The sequence below is a fragment of the Athalia rosae genome, chromosome 1, assembly GCF_917208135.1.
Source record: "Athalia rosae chromosome 1, iyAthRosa1.1, whole genome shotgun sequence".
Lineage (NCBI taxonomy): Eukaryota > Metazoa > Arthropoda > Insecta > Hymenoptera > Athaliidae > Athalia > Athalia rosae.
This window is the reverse complement of record NC_064026.1, coordinates 29555132-29573114: the sequence shown is the minus strand read 5'-3', so window position 1 is coordinate 29573114 and position 17983 is coordinate 29555132. Positions and strand designations below refer to the sequence as shown.

The window sequence follows — 17983 nt, the reverse complement described above, 5'->3', positions numbered from 1 at the left end:
CCGTCATTATAATCGGGTGAAGGTAAGGATTCGGCGTTGCCCTGTACGAGGGGTCCCTACATAAATTCATCTCCTACTGAATAATCGGTGGACCTGCGATTATACGGGAAGCACAGAGGGCGGTCGTCGTCGTGCGATCGATTACACGCATCGAAATTAGAATTGAGGTTGAGGAAAAATAATGAGAGAGTCGAAAGTCCCTGCGCTGCTATTTTCTGTACCGTAGCTTAGGTAGTTATGAAGATGTATTGGACCGACTGACACAAGATAATGAAATCAAAAGAAAATTACGAACACGGAGAATCGCATTTCCTTTTTCCGGTACGAGAAACTAGCCCATAGAGACCGTGGAACGAGATAACAGGACAGAGGGGGCGGCTCAACGAGGCGCCGCGAAAGGGATTTCTCTGGTTAAATTAAGGATCCGCGCGAAACCCGAGATCAAACCCTTAAATAAATATCACTGATCCTCGCATCGCCGGCGAAACTCGCCTACCCCGCGGACCCCGAACTTTGCTATTTTAGAGTCGCACCCCCCGCGACGCGATACAACCTCCGCACTTGCCGGAATTGGATTTCCTCCGACCTCGACGTGCTGCGGAGGATCCGAAAAAATGTCCACCCGGCGCAACGCGAATTCCCATCCGAAGAACACCCCGCGACGCCTTCGACCCGACTTTGTTCCCTTCGTCGCTCGGCGCGAACGCCGAGTGCGTCGAAACGCAAAAGTATGCGAAGGGCCCGTCCGCCCGTCCCCTTTGCTCGACTCGCGTCTCCTTCCCCTCCGTTTCTTCGTCGTCTTTGTGTCGCGTGGGTTACGACCGCTCGTACGAGAAAGAACTTTTCGCCTCCGACGGCGACGGATGCAACGCCGAGCGGACCGGAAGTGGCGTCGGACTCGTTATCTCTGGTCACCCGGAACCGCGAACCGATGCTAAGGTATGTGGTGGTTATCGTTGAAAGTATTCGTTGAAACTTTCTATACAACGCATCGGTTCGTCGTCGTGACGTCAGATATAAAAATGTTGTAGAGAAATGTTGAATATTTGTTCTGTGGCTACATTTCTTTCGTTTCGTATCAGCTCATTGTTTTTTCTTTTCTGTACATTTGGTCAGTTGATGACGATATACGTTCTCTCACACTTTAGAAGAAAAATAAGAAGTTTCATCGAAGTTGAGCTTAACTTTGCGAGCGAAATGATGACGCGAACTTCGCGAGATTCGACGTAGAGTAGATCGACTTACTTCGTTTCATTTCGTCGGTGGCAAAATGCGACGAAGCGGATGAGTTTTTTTTTTTTTTTTCTCTTACATCAAGTCGCGGTAATTTTCATAAAAAAATACAAACGAAGTTTTCCCCTTCTTGGGTAAAGATAGCGCCGAGCAAGAGCGAGAGAGAAAAAAAGAGATCTTGTACTCCGTGTCGTTTGCTTGAAAACGTTCCATACAAAAGTGATAAAACTTCTCCAATGTGCCACACATTTTTTTCGCTCTTATATTACATCACTTTCAAAGAATGTGTTTCTTTTTTTCTCTCATTTCTACCCTCGGACGACCACGTGAATTTCATTCATGGACCTCAAATTAATTGACCCGACGTAGCGTCACCTAACTGTGTCTGTATCTTTTTTTTGTTCCCGCGGATAAAAAAGGAGAATGAAAATTTACGGTCACCGGTCCACCGCCTCCTGCACCGAGACTTTCTTTCTCTGTAGCGGAGCAATCGTTAGAAAAGTGCAGATACGACGTATAAAAATGTGGGGAATTTTGTCCGGCGAACGCGCGGCCTCGGCGTACGTACAAAAAGTTTTGCGAATTTACGTTGCGAGGGGCATCGCTTTCGAGCCGCCCAAGGGTGTCGCGGCGAAACGGGCTTTTTGCCGAGCTCCCCCTCCGGCCTCAGCCACCCCCGGGGTCGAGATAACGCGGAGGGTGCGCAGAACTTTTGGCGGTGGAGAACGGAGAATTTTCGCCGTTGACGTCAGAACGACCGACGATCCGTACGCCCACGACCGTAGCCGCTCTCCGTCGCCGCGTCGCTAATAAGAGTCGACGAAGCTCGAATCTGACGCGGTTACGGAGAGCACGAGGTAAAAAAACGTCGAAAAAAGGCCTCGGACGTTCTTCGAATACGATTTCAAATAAGGGAAATGCTTTCGCAAAACGGAAATATTATCGATTCGTCGCAAACATGGCGTTGTACGCTACGCAGAAGTATACATACGTATAACGTGTAAGCGTTGCCGTCGGTTAGGGGGTGAAGAAAGGCAGTTGTGTAAGGGAGAAGTTCAGGTTTATGTGTATATATAGTATATAGCCATCTATACAAACCGAAAACTCGGCGCCGCTGTTCGAGCTCCTCGTTCTCCTGACCCTTTTATCTCGTTTTGTTCCAACAACAATCGCGTCGACGGAGCGCGACGCCAGTTCTTTTCCATTTCAGGGGTAGTACAAGTTGGGCATATTTTCGTTATCTGTTTTTACAAGCGAAAAAGAAGCAAAAAAAAAAACAAATATTCATCAAGACAACGAAAGGAAAGTAACAATGACGATAATAATTTCAGCGCCATTACGTTTCGAGTAGAGAAGCAAGAAAACCACCTCCGTCGATAAGATATTCCTTCGTTCATTTTTTTCTCCTCTCAATTTTCCATTTTTTTCGGACACATCCCAAGCACACACCCGTCTTTCTCTTCCTATGGATAAATCTGCTTTTGCCGTAAAGTTGCGTTCTACGGCAAAGCAGACGATCGTTAAAACGGAACGTTGCAACTATGAACCACATATTTCGCTCGCATAGGCTGTTGCAGCTACGGCACCGTTTTCGAGTACGTATTCCAACGATTCGTACTCGCGAGGACGAAACAATGGCGTTTCCCCTCGACGACTTCGTGACTGTATACGACGTACCCCATGCCTCGTGTACATTTAAGTATTATACGTGTATACGTCTACAGGGTGGCGAACGGGGTGGGACTCGTCGCGAAGTTAGGAAGGACAACTTCGCGAAATTGTCGAGCTCGGGTGTCCGGAAGTGGACGGAAGGAACCGGAGTAAAAAAAAAACGACAAAGACGTAAAGAAAAAAATAAACCGCGAGCGGAGAAGGTCGTGAAATGTCCCGAAAAATTCTTTCGTGTTCGCGTGTTTTTTTTTTTTTGCGCGCGACGTTGAAAATTGTCCTACAATCGAGGAAACGGGAGAAGAAAAAAAAGAGCGGAGAATACGGAGGAAAAATAGAATATTCAACCGGTCCATTATCGAAGGAGAGTTTGTAAATATTTTATCGCTTAGGAGTATACCGTGTATTACGGTACACACACGCCTATATGTATGTATGTATATATTTTCTATATACACGTGTAAAGCCTGTACATAAAATGTATAAATGAAATGCAGCACGTATTTTCTACAACGCGTGTCTGCGTATACCTTATACGTCTAAAGTGTCAGACATCCGGTACAATACCCCCGGTTGTAATAGGCCGCTAGTTCCTCGCATTGTCTCTCTGAGCTTGGGTTACGCGCACGTTATAATATAGACGGAACGCGTATACGTGGTACGTTACCTCTCGTGTCACGTTGTGTCTAAACATGTCACACGCGGAGAGAGACGCGCCCGACGTACGTACCTCCGAAATGAATGGATTCGAAAAACGAAAAACAGCAAAGAGAAAAAAGAGAATCAAAGAAGAAGTGAAAACAGATTTATGTACGATACACGGAGAATGCAATTTGCGATATGGGAAAGAAAAGAATATTCAACCGAAAACTAAGATGATAAAAATGGAGGGAGCGACTCGACGTATATTGTACACGTGTACGCCTAGCCGTCTCGACGTAATTAAAAGTAGAGGCTGCAGGGGGAGAATTATCGTAGCTGATGCTGCGTAATAGATATAAAACGGAGAACTGACGCGGCCTGTTTCCGACCGAGTCGAGAAAGACGAAAACAAAATAAAAGTCGAAAAAAAAACAAAAAAAAAAAAAGGAAAATGAGAATAAGAATACGGAGAGAAGGAAGAAGCGGCACGGACGATGCACTGAATCAGCCTTCGACCTAATGGGAGGTGACGTCGACTTATGTTGGGTGTAATTAACGAGATCTGTACCGAAAGCTTTATTGCGTCGCGAACTTTTAATTAATAGCCACGTGTTTAAATTTTCTTATTTCTTTTTTCTTTCATTCTGTGCCGATTTGCGATCTGGGATATGACAGGTATACAGGTATAAACGTCACTGATAAAAATAGGAGTGAATTACGCGGGCGAAGTTCAGTCATAAACCGAAGAAGAATATTAACGCGGTGTGTTCTCAGTTACTTCTCTTTTTTCCGTGCAGTCTTTCTGTTCTGTTAGTTTTTTTTTTTTTAGTTTTTTTTCTATTGTTTTCTCAGTAAGACGAGTTTAGCTACAACAAACGCGACTACACGACGATATTCATGTTTAATTCATGACATCGGCTGCAACGGCATCAGCGTTATTACTCATTCATTCATAAGTTTGTTCATGCAAAATAACTTTGTACGTACTTCCGAAGAAGAGGGGTATATAAAAAATATACTGTACACGTATATCTGGTGCGCGTATAAACGAAGTTACGAAAAAAACAAAAAAAAAAAGAAAAGAAAGCGAAATTTTTTTTTTGAAAAATAAAAGGAGAGGGAACTGCACGCCCGAGAAATTGAGCTTCTGATATATTCGGCGCCGGATATTCGCCGCATACATGTCTGGCTATGTGGATGTAGATACCGGAAAGAAGCGATACGGTAAAAAACAAATAACATTCCCCGAATTCTTCTTATCTCCACAGCGAGTTTCTTACGCGAGAAAATCGCTGAAACGAAAACCGATTTTTGGAACGATCGAAACTGACCGAAAAAATTATAAGGTTAATCAAAAACGAATAAATTGCTGAATAGTTTTTCGATCGTACGTCGAGGGGTCAAAGTTCGACTCGACGTAGACCGCGAAGCATACGAATACACGAAACGTTTCTCTGATCGAATTTCCGACTTTTGAACCCTCGGCGTGCAGCGCATACGGGAGAAACTCGGGGAATCAGGGGTGCAGTGGCGGCAGCCTCGCAAGTTTCGGCGACATTTTTTGTTTCACGTTTCAGCGATTTCACGTTTTCCATTTATTGAAATCAGATTCGCTATATACGTAAAATTTCTCTCTCCGTGCAGCCGCTCCCCGTCTGCATCTCTCAGTATATGTATATCTATCTACTCTGCGAGTTTCGGTTGTATTATACACATACGTACACACGCACGTATATGCGGAGCTCTCTACCCACACGTCCTTCGTAGTAAAACGTGTAATTTGAATATAAAACGGCGAAACAGACCCCGTTTCATTAGGACGGTTGTATAGTATAGGCATCCCCACCGGCTGCGGGTGGTAACCGATACAATTTAAATTCGCCCATGCTCCGATACTGTAAAGAGAATCCCGACGTACCGAACCCAAAGTAGAAATAAACTCGTCTGCGTTACGAGTATCGCCATGTACGTGGATATCTGTACTGATTGTTCCTACAAAAATTTTCAATGCAGACTGACCTATATAATGTATATGATAGCACGTGTAACTATTTTACATTCCACTATGGATGTTTTTTTTTTTAATAATATACGTGTATACTTTTTTCTGATATAATTACGTAGTAGCTACCTAACCTACTTTTTAGAATTATGAAACCAAAAAAATTGAATAAAATAAAATAGAAAAAAGAAACTCGTTCGAACTATGCGCTTCGGGATGCCATCGGAAAAAATTGTAATTATACAATATTGGGAATCTGCTGTAAGTTACCCATTATAAAAATCGAGGTAGAATTCAGAAATGAAATAAGAACACACGGACAAAAACCAATTTCATTAGTAACTTGTTAGGATGTAATCAGTGCCGGTGGCTAATTAACGTTACGGAAACTGAGGGGGGGGGGGGGGGGGGGGGGGGGGGGGGGGGGGTGGAGGATTGAAATGGAATGAATAGTAAAAGAAGGCCATCGTAACGTGATCGTTTAATTTTCTGCGATTTCAGCGGGTGCCGAAAATTGAAATTATTTTTTTTTTTTTCAAATGTTGACTATTTTTCGTGGTATACTATTTTTACAATACCATTTCAAAAAGTGAAAAATCGAGAATATCTCGATGGATTTTGGATGAAATTCGCAATTCCTATACCGTAAAACAAATGCTTTTGAGTATTTCGACTTCAGGCGTTAATAATTAATAATAATCCGAGCATGGTTTTTGGAGCCCCCTCAAGACGACGTCGAAAAAACTTCCATCGAGTTATTGAAAAAATATTCCGTCAAAATTGGCCCGATATTCCCGCACGTATAACCAGCAAGGGTAACGGCAACGAAAGAATAATGACGAAGGCGTGTGGAGTAGTCGGCGAGTATAATTCCTCCCGAGACATCGGAGTGCACGTCGGACAACAGACATCATCAAGCGTCAGGGCGTTTACGTACGTACGCAACCAACGGACCGAACGGAAGCCCTCTAATCGCGACTACGTTCTCATTCGAGTGTGAACGGCGCCTGGTAATAAAATAAGTTCTATATATTTACTCGGAATATATGTACATACATATGTATATACGTATACAGAGGATCAAACTACGCGACGCTCGTAGGGTTGAACGTTGCAACAACCGTAATATTATAATGTCACTGCGCAGTCTGGCTCCCGCACCATCTGCTATGAAAATTACAACGTCTTGTACGTTTACGAAAGAAAGTAAAAAAAAAAAAAACAGGGAAAACTTCGTGAGGAATAAAAAACCATTTCGGGGTTCCGATCGTCTGCGCAAGTTTATACAACACGAACTGCAACGAGCGCGATGCAGTCGGAAAAAACAGTGTGAGAAAAAATTAAAAATGAAGAGTGAAATTTAATGAAAAAATGAGGGAGAGTGATTTTTGGTTTTTTTCTTCAATTTTCATTCGTGAAACCGTCGCGATGATGGAAACGTACCAAACGACAAGGAGACAAAGGTAAAAAACGTTAAACGGTCAAAATCACCCCGTTAAAATCCGTACGTTGTACAGTGAATTTTCGATCGCAATTTTTCGTCAGCCCAACGGAGCTAAATATGCGAAACCTGTGGTAATACAATAACGCCGCCCAGCTGACACGTACACGGGAATATGGTTACACCGGTACACGCATATACCTGTTCATATTTGAATCGAAAATCGATCTTCCAGATATCGTTGCAGGTTATTTCCGCGTCCGGGGTGGCGTAGAGGAAGCGGGAAGAGGCGAGGGGGGGGTGGTAGAGAAGGAGGGAGGGGGATGTTATTAATATCGGGGCCGTGACACGTGCGCATCCCCTCGGTACGGTGTGTGCGTGGGCGATGCCGGCGGGCGTTTCAAAATTTCAAGAATAAGGGGACGGAGAGACGGCGAAATGAGACCCGTGGGGCGTCGTATATCACAGGACAATAAAACGACCGTCGTACTTGCGACACAATGGGTAACGTATCGCGTATATATACGATGCGGAGGCAAACCCGTCGACGTCACGTTACGACGGAATGAGCGAACCGCGACGTGGGGTCAGCCTAATTTTCACGCTGCACCGAACGGAGATCGAGAAGAATTAATTCGAACGTGAAGTCAGTCGCTAGTCCGGAGTTTAATTGGTGAAGAAGAAATTTTTGCCCGCTGACTTTCTTTATTCTTTCAATCAACGAAACGAGGGCGCGACGGAGTGGGGTGGTGCAAAATGGAACGCTCTACATATCGGCGAAAAATGTCAAAGTTGAAAGGATAAATTAGAGCGAAAAGTCGAGAAAAGTGAAGGAATGATCGGCGACTATGCAGCATCAGTGTCGTGGGAAATGTAGGGCCTGATTTCATTCCGATGAGAATCGGAGTCGAGAATTCTGTGAGGTGAGTTGACGCGTTTTCGTCGTAGAAATGTGAGGGAAAAAGAATGGCGTCGCGCGAGAAATTAATTAATTTACGTAGGTAAGAAGAAAAACGAAGTGAGAACAAAAAAAATATATACGATGAAACAACGCGACTATAACGATCATGATTCCGTTGTATGTTTTTTTTTTCTCGTTCGAAAACAATAAAATAAATATTTAAAATAAAGAATGTATGGAAACGGAGAATCGTAAAGAAGAACTGGGTCTCTCGGTCACGAGGTTGTATTTTATTGTTTTATTAAAATAATTATTATCATTAACACGCGAGTAAACTCCTGACGGTCCTTTCACGGTTCTTCACACTACAATAGCGCCGCTGTATAAATTATAAAATATTTCGCAACGGTGACAAGTATAGAAAGAATTTTTCCAGAATTCCGACCCTCGCTGATTTCGTTCGTTCGACATCTGTATGGAAAAAAAAAAAAAAATAAAAAAAAATTACCAATGATTAGAAAAGCTGCAGGTCGGATCGACGCGATATATATGACCCATATAGACGTTGGCGAACCCACCTATACGCGGTATATTTAGGAATTTACTACACGTCGTGCATATCGCGGCGGGGTGTAAGTTAGTCTTCGACACCAGTTTACGAGAACCGTATGCGTTACCCTCATAATGCCCGAAGGAGTGCGAAGAGAAGAGACGAAGAAAAGGAGAGAGATGAAAAAAAAAGGGAAACAAAAGAGAGGAAAAGAAACGCGAAGCTCTTCTCCGGAGCCAGCTGATGCTGAGATCTCCAGGAACCGCCGGTGCCGCTGTTCCTTTTGTCGAGTTGCTCAGTTCGCTCTTACATATATATGTATATGTATACGTAGCGGCGTGTCTCGTCTGCGGGGTACGTACGTACGTACATAACGCGGGTAACAATATTCTTGGTCGAGTTGCCCACACGGACTGCAGTCGCGCTTGTCAGTTCTAAGCGGTACAAAACGCGATCCCCTTCAAACCTCACTGCCGTGTTGGTCTGAATGAATGTACGCAAAAGCTTCACGTATTATGTAAAGAGTCCGGCTGAAAAAGCGCGAGGGAAAGGTGGATTAAACGGAAGGAAAAACGTAATTTCGTAACGTCGCTCTGATCATACGGATGAAAACGGCCTATCGCGGTTTCGGACACCCGGTGCATGGAAAAGCTTCGTCGTTCTTTGAATCGAAACTATTAAACGAATTCATCGACTCCGGTCCGAATGGGACTCGCCACATCGTCCGCACTACGAATAACGCGGACATTATCGTTTTTAGCACGCCAAAAAAACAAAAAAAAAAAAAAAAAACTAGTTACACCTGTACAGGTTCAATATTTTTGGGAAGCGTTTATCTGGTTCTGCCAGCACTGTCGTAACGGGGGTAACCTGCATCGGTACCGCCGCGTAATAAAGTTTTAGGGCAGGAGAGCACTATTTGTTTAACCCAGTTCTTGCGAGAGCGCGATTCATTTTTTTTTTTTTTTTTTTTTTCGTCCCTCCCTTTTTCGCCCCTTCCCCCGCGCATCCCTCTTCCCCTCGCCCACCCCTGATCTCGACGAGCCGCGAGTCTCGGCATCGGCATACGAGCGTGTCGGACGCCGAGAAGCTGCTGAGCTGCAGCCGGTACACTACTCGAGGATACTGGTGAGATAAAAAGCTAAAAAAGCTGGAGTATCATCACCTGAAAAACCTGCGACAGCTAAGGCTCCGCCAGCGACTCCGCAGAAAGCTGGGACGGGCGGAAGGATGCGGTGTAAAATTGCGGCCCGGAGATAGGTAAAAGGCGAGAAGTACGCGTGTGTGTGAGAAAAAAAAAATGTTCCACCGAGATTATCACCGTCGTCATCTTCATTTCAGTCTACAGCGGCACCGGCAGCTGCCGGCGTACGACTGTTTATACCATTTAGAGTTCAGACGTCTCTCGCGTACACGCTGCGACACAAACGAAAACGAGATCGTAGTTTAATTAGTTTGCCAGTCCTCTTTCGTTTCAACGTAAACTTGTTCTCCCTCTCATTATTTCGTTTGCCGGTTTCCCTCGCCTCAGTTTCACCTCTTCTCCGATCCGTTTCACTAGTTTATTTTTCGAATAAAATTCGGACGGGATCGATTACATTCGCCATTAATTACCGTTGCTACATCTGCTCGCGCCCCACTGCTGCACCCATTCTCCTATCGATCTATAATTGGTAAATTATACGTCCCGATTGTACGAAGGATCGATACGATGTAATTTGATTTACCGCGGCGACTCTCGTCGATAAAATTTTCTCTCGGGAAAAAACAATGAAAAAAAAAGTCTGGAAGAAAATCGTTGCTCCAAAAAAATCGCATCGCACGAATAATAAATCCGACAAATATATGCGTCGACAACAGTTCCGAGAGCGCGGTGGATGTAAAAAATGACTATACGTACCACGTAATACAACTCGAGGGGATTTAAATTCCACGTGGATATCGTCGGGAGAAGTATATAGGTTTGAAACTAGAGTTCGCATTTTTTTAGTAACCCAGTCTACAAGATTGTGTGAGTGCGCATTTCATACGCCACACAACTGTTACACACGTACAGTTCGAAGTATGGAGTGGAATTGAGAAAACGTGCCGAGTGGAGGTATTACAACCGTTGAGAAAAGGGAAACGAGTTGATGTAATAACAGCATTAGGTTTTGCACCAGAGTTAGGTGTCGATAAATAATAGAAAATATCGCAACCTACGCCCGAGTTACGGTCGTGCGACTGCAGCAAGGAAGAAAAACGACGCGTGTACGCCTGAAACAATGCAGGCAAATGCGGGCGGGAAATAATCAGGCTTTCCACTTGCTCCACTGATCCGGCGCGCGCGTGAACGCGTCGCTATCCGGGAGAAGTAATCAAATTCGCAAATTTCTGCGTTCTCTGTGCGTCGAATTCGCAAACGAACGTCTACCGATACAGACCGAACGGAAATAAAAAAAAAACTAGGGGGGGGGGGGATGATCAGCGACGCGGGAAGTTTAAACATCCGCACGGCAAATATAGCTCGGCGGTATGAATAGACGACGAATATTTCATCGCTAGATGGATAACGCTGTGTATATTCGTAGATATGAATTGGTGCGTTCAACTCCGAATCGCAGAAACGTATACCTACACGACGCGTTAAATAATTCAGTTTGTACAGAGCCGTACCGCCGATAAAGTCGGTTTCTGCGGGGATCAGAAATAACAGCGAAAAACCGTCGATCGGAAATCGCAGATACTCGCCACGAATTTATGCGTTGAGTCAACGAAATTTCTTTCATTCTTTTTTTCGATTTATTTCGTATTTCGCATCGCATCGCATTGGATCGAAAAATCGATGTGATGTAGAACTGTCAGTTGGAAATTTTGAGAATAGATCAGATACAATAAGCGCCCCGCCCACTCGCCGCAACCTAATCGTTTTCGACGATCGGTGTAATTTTCTTCTTCTATATTTTTTTTTTTTTTTCTATATATATAAAATTTATACCGCGAAACAAATTTCTCGTGTCTCTTGGTTCGTGTCCGATACAATGAGCGGTTCAGTTTCAATTAAATTCCAGAGTTTGCTACGGAGCGTAACCAATATTACGTCAGTGCAGGCCAATTACCTGATTGACGAATGTGTCCCGTGCCCTGGAATACTAATGTAGCGTAGTCGCGCCTGAATCTAACCAAACGCGATGCATATGGGTACATATACATATGTATGTACGTGTATTCGCGTTACACACAACGTCGTTTCGTTGTACTCGGAAGAATCGCATGCACAGAGATAGCGGGGTTACGTATGTAACGCATATAGAAATATCTGGTACGTATATCGGACGAAATTTTCCTAGATACATAAATGCATACTTCTGTTACGCGAGTTTATATTTGTGGCAATCGGTTGCGATCGTCGAATCACCACAATCAATTCCAGCCGTACGTTTACAGATTTATTCATCTCTCGTCGAGATAACTTCGGAAGATAATCGCAACGCATCGACTCGACGAAAGTGTATATAAGCCCTTCGTTCGGCTATGCGCGTTAATACTCGTAGAGATGGAACTGTGACTTATTCGAAATCTTTTTTTTTTTCTTTCTTATTACGATAAGGATTTCGATTCGATTTTCAACTTTGCATATTACACATATACATATGACCGCGAGATGTACCCACGTGAAAATCTTTTCGTCGTATAAAATTTAAATCGACACACGCGTAGTAACCCACACCGACGGTATGTATACGAAAGTAAATGGCGATCGCGATCGTTGAATGGCGTATGAATAAGTGGCATCGATTCGAATCGAATATCGTTGAATTCCCGAAGGTGCCGTGCAGCAGCAGCGGCAGCAGAAACCACCTTGTATATTATACAGGGGTTCGAAATGCTAGCCGAGCGGTTAGTCACTGTCACCTGCCACCGACCCGCGCGACACACTTTCCGTTCACATCCATCGATAATTCAATTTCAATTTTCCACCTTCCTCTTCGTTTCCGCATCACCGTCTATTAATACCTTACCTACGTACGTATATTGCACTCAACCGCTATACCGCACGTTCCCAAATTTGATTATTTTTTTTCATCCGAACAAAAATTAAAAAATCATCCTCGCCATCTCGTTCTTCGACACGTAAGTGGCTGCGGTATGTACAAAAAAAATGAATAAAAGAAAAAAACGAATTCAGTTTTACCAAAACGAAGACGAGAGAAATGTATAAGAAGAAGAAGAACGGGACCGCATCGAGATTCCCCGGTGAGTTTGGACGTAGACGACTCTGCACGGTCTGGACTCAGGTAAGAATCTTTGTGAGTGAGAATAAAAAAAAAAAAATAAGAAAAAAATAAATCGGTCCAGGTCTACACACCGCGGACACGGGAGAAAGAGAGGGAGAGAGTCAATTTTCAATGGGGCAGAGAGCTCGTCCGCTCCGAACTTCAATGAACTGGACCACGTATTCCCGCTACAGAGGCGGTACACCCGACTGTACGTGATTACGAATTACGTTACACAGCTGATTACGACAGTTTATTTTACGTCGACGAAGCCTTCGATTTTCGTCGTTTTCAAGAATTTCCTCCGAACGATCCTAGGAATTCGAAGTTGCGCCACGACGCGCAAAAAAATTAAAAAAGACAAAAAATCGCATTCCCTGTCGGGTTGGTCAGCTGCACGAATTTGGGTCTGCGAGAGACGCGACGAGCCGCGCACCTCCTCCTCCTCCTCTCTTTTCGGACCCAAAAGAGCGAGAGCTGCGGTGAAACAACAACGCGTTGTACGTACAAACGACGGACCATCCCGCCTCGTTTTGACTCACTAATCTTTATTTATATCCAGCGGATCTCCTGATCGCGCAGGAGGCCGAGAATTTCCTAGCTTATGACTCAACGCGTCCCGCGTACCTGTGGTAGATATACGTCCATGCATTATAGTCTCAGGACTTTTATAAGCCATGCAACGTTACGCTGACGCGAATGCGTACGTCGGAGGAGATCGAAAAGAGATGGATGTAAAATATGGGCGCCCTGGAGCGCGCGAGTCAACGTGTGACGCCAAGAGACGAGAGGCGTGGGGTACAAACGTGAGACACATGTTGAAAAAAAAAAACAAAAAAGCATAAAAAATATTACAAGAGACACGCACGTGTAACGCAGGGTATTCGACGCGAGCCGCAGAATCCGAAGGACGAGGCTCTGCGTATACTACACAGTTCATTTACAGCTGGCAGAAACACGGGGAAGAGTACAAAAGTCCGCAACGTCGTTCAGCTCCGAGAGTTGACCCATCAGCTGCAGCAGCTTGTACGCTATACGGTGACGTCACTACCTGTCTTACAACTCCCGGAGTCTTAGGGGGGGAGGGGGAGGGGGACACCCCGGGGTATGGGTCAGAGAATCATATTCCGTACCACATACGATACACCGAACTATACAAGTCCTCGGGGTGAATGAGGGGGAAAGTTTTTCTTTTTTTTTTTTGTTGGTTTTTATTTTTCGATAATTGATAAAAAGTGGAGAGTTTGTAAGAGAGTTATTGAAAATGAAAAAATTGGCTATGAAATTGACGTCACATGGGATATGTATTTTTCAGTTTTTTTTAGGTTCACCCTATGCGTTTGTCACGCGCTGTATAATGTATTTGCACGGATGCACATATGTGGTGTGAGGGTATATAGAAATATAATTCACACTTAATTTATGCACATGCATGCGGAGCATTCGATTGCACCTGGCTTATCAATGACCTGCAGCACCCGCGAGAATTACGTGTACCGCACGCGACTATAAAAGGCAATTTATACATCCGTAGTTTATATCTATTCTAGTGCTTGTCATCGTGCCATCGACATTCGTAGATTCTCATCTACGTCTCTAGGAAATATGTAAGTACACACACGTTACGCATCCACGTAGGCGCGATGTAAAACGCATCGAATTCGTTATAGATATATTTTCCATTTTTCTATTCCCCGTAAATACCCGTTCCGAAAATCCGCCATTTTTTTTGTCCGTCGTATCGGTCATCGCGAAAGAATTTTTAAACCAAACGAAATTGACCGAACCGCATCTGCCGGACCGGACGGATGGAGGAGTGTAAAATTAAAGCGGAAGAGAGGAAAAGTTGGGAGGGCGAGGGGGGAGGGGGAGGAGGAAGATTCGGAAAAATCTTCCATTTTGAAGGAAACATTATCGGATGACTTTGAACTTCCACTTCGAAATACTTTCGCGAAAAGCTCCGACCCCATTCATTTCGTTTCATCGAATTTTCTTCGCCTGTAGGATTTGAACTCGTCCAAGATCGGATAACTCTGCTGGAAATAAGATGAAAGAAAGGGAGAAGGAAAAGAAGACGAAATAAGTGAAGGGATGAAATCACAGAGCTCTTGTCGCGGAAGTATTATGCCCTTATATTCTCTTTCTCGAAAAAAAAAAAAGGAATAAAAAAGGAAAAGCTCCATCAGGAGTTTCAGGCAACGTGCCAGCTATATACGTGTCTCCGTAAAAGCGGGTAATGAGACGTTTAATTGAAAATGATTTTCCGCTCGAAAACGGGAAGAAAAAAATGGAGGAAAAGTCAAAAGACAAAAGTCAAAATTTCTCCACAGCCGAATCTATACGAAGTACAAGGTACGCATTGTGCAATAACCTGCGTACATATGTAGTAGTAGAATTATTTTTACCGTTACAATCGGTATACATACATATATATATATATATTTATATATCTACATAGTTAGGTACATATATACATATATAAATCCATGGCACGTTTCACACAGCATAGTGCATACACGTTACACGATGCTAACGACCGAACACGACCAACGACCGCGACTATCCGAAGATCGTTTCCTATCGTTACCGTTTGCCTCGTATGTTCTATACGTAAAAAATCATTCGAGTCCATCGAATCGGTGTTATCGCAATATATGTAACCTTACAAATACGGGTATTATTTGTTTTTCGATAAACAATAAATAATAAACAAACAAACACCCGACAAAAATATATACACCGGCAGACGAGAAGTTCGATCGATGATTGATAATAAAAAAAATCCGAGTATCTAACCCGTCCTTCCGTATACCTATATACCTATAAGAGGGTACGATATTATATCATTGTGTGTACGGTTAATGTCGTACGCACACACGCGCACTAATCAACGCTATATCATCGTCACACCCCTCGAAGGTATCAATTACCTATATCGCTTTTGTACACACATTTCCTAACGCGCTACGAGAGAGAGAGAGAGAGAGAAAAAAGGGAAGACCACACCGAAGAAAATAAGTTGATACGAGTACAGAACGATGATAATGACGATAAAAATAATAACGATGGCTGCCGATCTCGATCGCAACGCGTGGCACACGGCGGTTATAAAACGCGGTTTGCTTTGCTTTCCGAATGCGAGGGTGATAATATATATATAGGGCTCTTTGTTCGGTGTTTTAACGTGTCGGTGAATTTTGATACGTGTATACGCGTGCGTGTGTGTGTGCGGTAGTCAGGTATAGTACAGGGCGGTAGGGAACGCATCCCCTTTCCGTTCGCCCCGCCATCCCCTCGCCCTTGGAGCGTTCGCCCTTCTCTCTCTCCCTGAAACTGGAATCGAAATCGGAATCGAAATCTCCCCCAGGGCGTCCACCGACACGGTTATTTTTACGTGTGGGAAAATACATTACAGACGCGGTGCAACGCGTGAAAATGACGGAACGAAAGAAAGGCCTGTTTTTCATTACGATTTCCAACGCTGTTTTCGGTACGCCCGAAATCGCACCCCCGACGTCGCGAACGCCATTTTTTTTTTTTTTTTTTTTTACTACGATTCACCTGCACATTTCGCGCTCGTTATACTCCATATTCAATGACGAAAAGAGGTACCTGTGGATATCGTTGAGCGGTCTACGAAACACTCGAACGTCCCACGATCGTGGCATCGAGGTACCTACGTTTCGTGCTGCACCGAGCGATAAAATTTATACCACACTTTCCATTCGTGTTCTCACACAACGAAATACTAGATCAAATATTTATCCACGTTCTTTCTTCTCCTCTCCTTTATCCGTGTTGCGGCGTTCCGTTGCTTTTTATTTCTCCCATTTTTCGTTTCATCGGCCGCACCACCGCGCGAACAGGCAAGGCGCGTGCAGCGAGAAATTCGGAACGGCGAGTTTTCAGTTATTTCCTGAAACGGAGGTACTTTCTCCGATTAGAAAATAGCTGAGAACCAAAAATCATCGAGATCCAACGTAATTTTTTGTGCGACGGATGTGGATCGTATGTTCTTACGGAGGATTCGATTATCGCACACCTTGTTATGAATGAACGATGACAAAACGGGAAAAGCTGGAGGAGAGCAAAAAAAAAAAAAAAAAAAGGGGGAGCAAAAAAGGGAGAGAAAATGACGCCTCGTGCCGTCGAGCGCCCCCACCACTGCGTGGGGGGGGGGGGGGGAGTTTGTGAATAAGAGAACTGTCACTTTGGCATCTACAATGGCGTTAAGAGAAAAAGACGAGAAGGGGGTTGTTTTTTAATGAAAACGAAGGCGATATAAGATGCGGATGTTTAAACATGGTACGTTTAAATAACGAAGAGGAATTAAAACTCACGTTACTTCGTAGATAGAGCAGCAGGCTCAATCGATAAAACGTCGCCGGAGTCTTTGTTCCACGCGAAGGTCATGAAACTCCTCCATTCACTTTAACAGAACTTAACCAACCAACAAGATTCGGTGATAATCATCTGTCGTTAAACTCAACACAATTGATTATCCGTTACATCCCGTGTAAGAGCGACAATAGTACGAATTGTTCGGGTCGATCGATAAGCGAAAATAAACTGAACCAACAAAAAAAAAATTAAAATCACCAAACAATTCACTGTCGAGTATCTTCTTCCGATTTCCTCACAAACAACGGTGGGTGGCTATCGTTGACTAGCTTTCGTAAGGGACGACAAATTTTCATGAAAAAAAAAAAAAGACAAAAAGAAAATAGATAAAGGAAAAAAGCCAAACTGATCGGAACGATTTCAAATTTTTCAAATCAACGAAATACCTTCTCCCTTTTCAGTTATCTTTTTCCCCGCTGATTGTGAGGGAGCATAAAAGGTCGTACTCGGGGTGAAAAAACGAACGCAAAACAAACGGAAGTCGAAGTATCTTCCGCGTTAACCCGACGACCGAATTAGGCGATTTATTTTCAACTCGGTAATACGCGATCACAGCATACGAGAAGAGACTATTCGCGACGACACTCACCCGACGACGGACGCGGTGCAACTGAGGCGCCGGCGTGTTTACTCCCTTATTCCCCCCCCACCACCCCGCCGTACCGCCCCTCTTTCCCTGAATTCCCTTCGAACGCTATCCCCACTACTTCTCCTCCGTCGACGACGACACTCATCCGCCTACGCCCGGGGCTCAGCTGGCCCGCAGTGATTCTCAACCCCTATTCTATTTTCTTTGGTTTTTTATTTTATTTTTTTTTATTCAATTTTCAATTATCCCTTCGTTCGTCTATTCGTCGACGGAACGAGTGGATATATTGAATCCGGTTAG

At 44.0% G+C, this 17983-nt stretch overlaps 1 protein-coding gene across 11 annotated transcripts in view; it reads right to left on the bottom strand.

The window, feature by feature from the left end:
• Positions 1 to 17693, bottom strand: part of LOC105683739 (ankyrin repeat domain-containing protein 50-like) — a 62592-nt gene extending 44899 nt beyond the window's left edge. For 8 of the 11 annotated variants that reach the window (XM_048650288.1, XM_048650263.1, XM_048650273.1 and 5 more), the window contains exon 1: positions 17034 to 17693. The gene's annotated coding sequence lies outside the window, so the exon portion shown is untranslated. The remainder of the gene's footprint in view (positions 1 to 17033) is intronic. The other 3 variants (XM_048650281.1, XM_048650284.1, XM_048650285.1) reach the window with 3 other exon arrangements.
• Between the last annotated feature and the right edge of the window lie 290 nt (positions 17694 to 17983).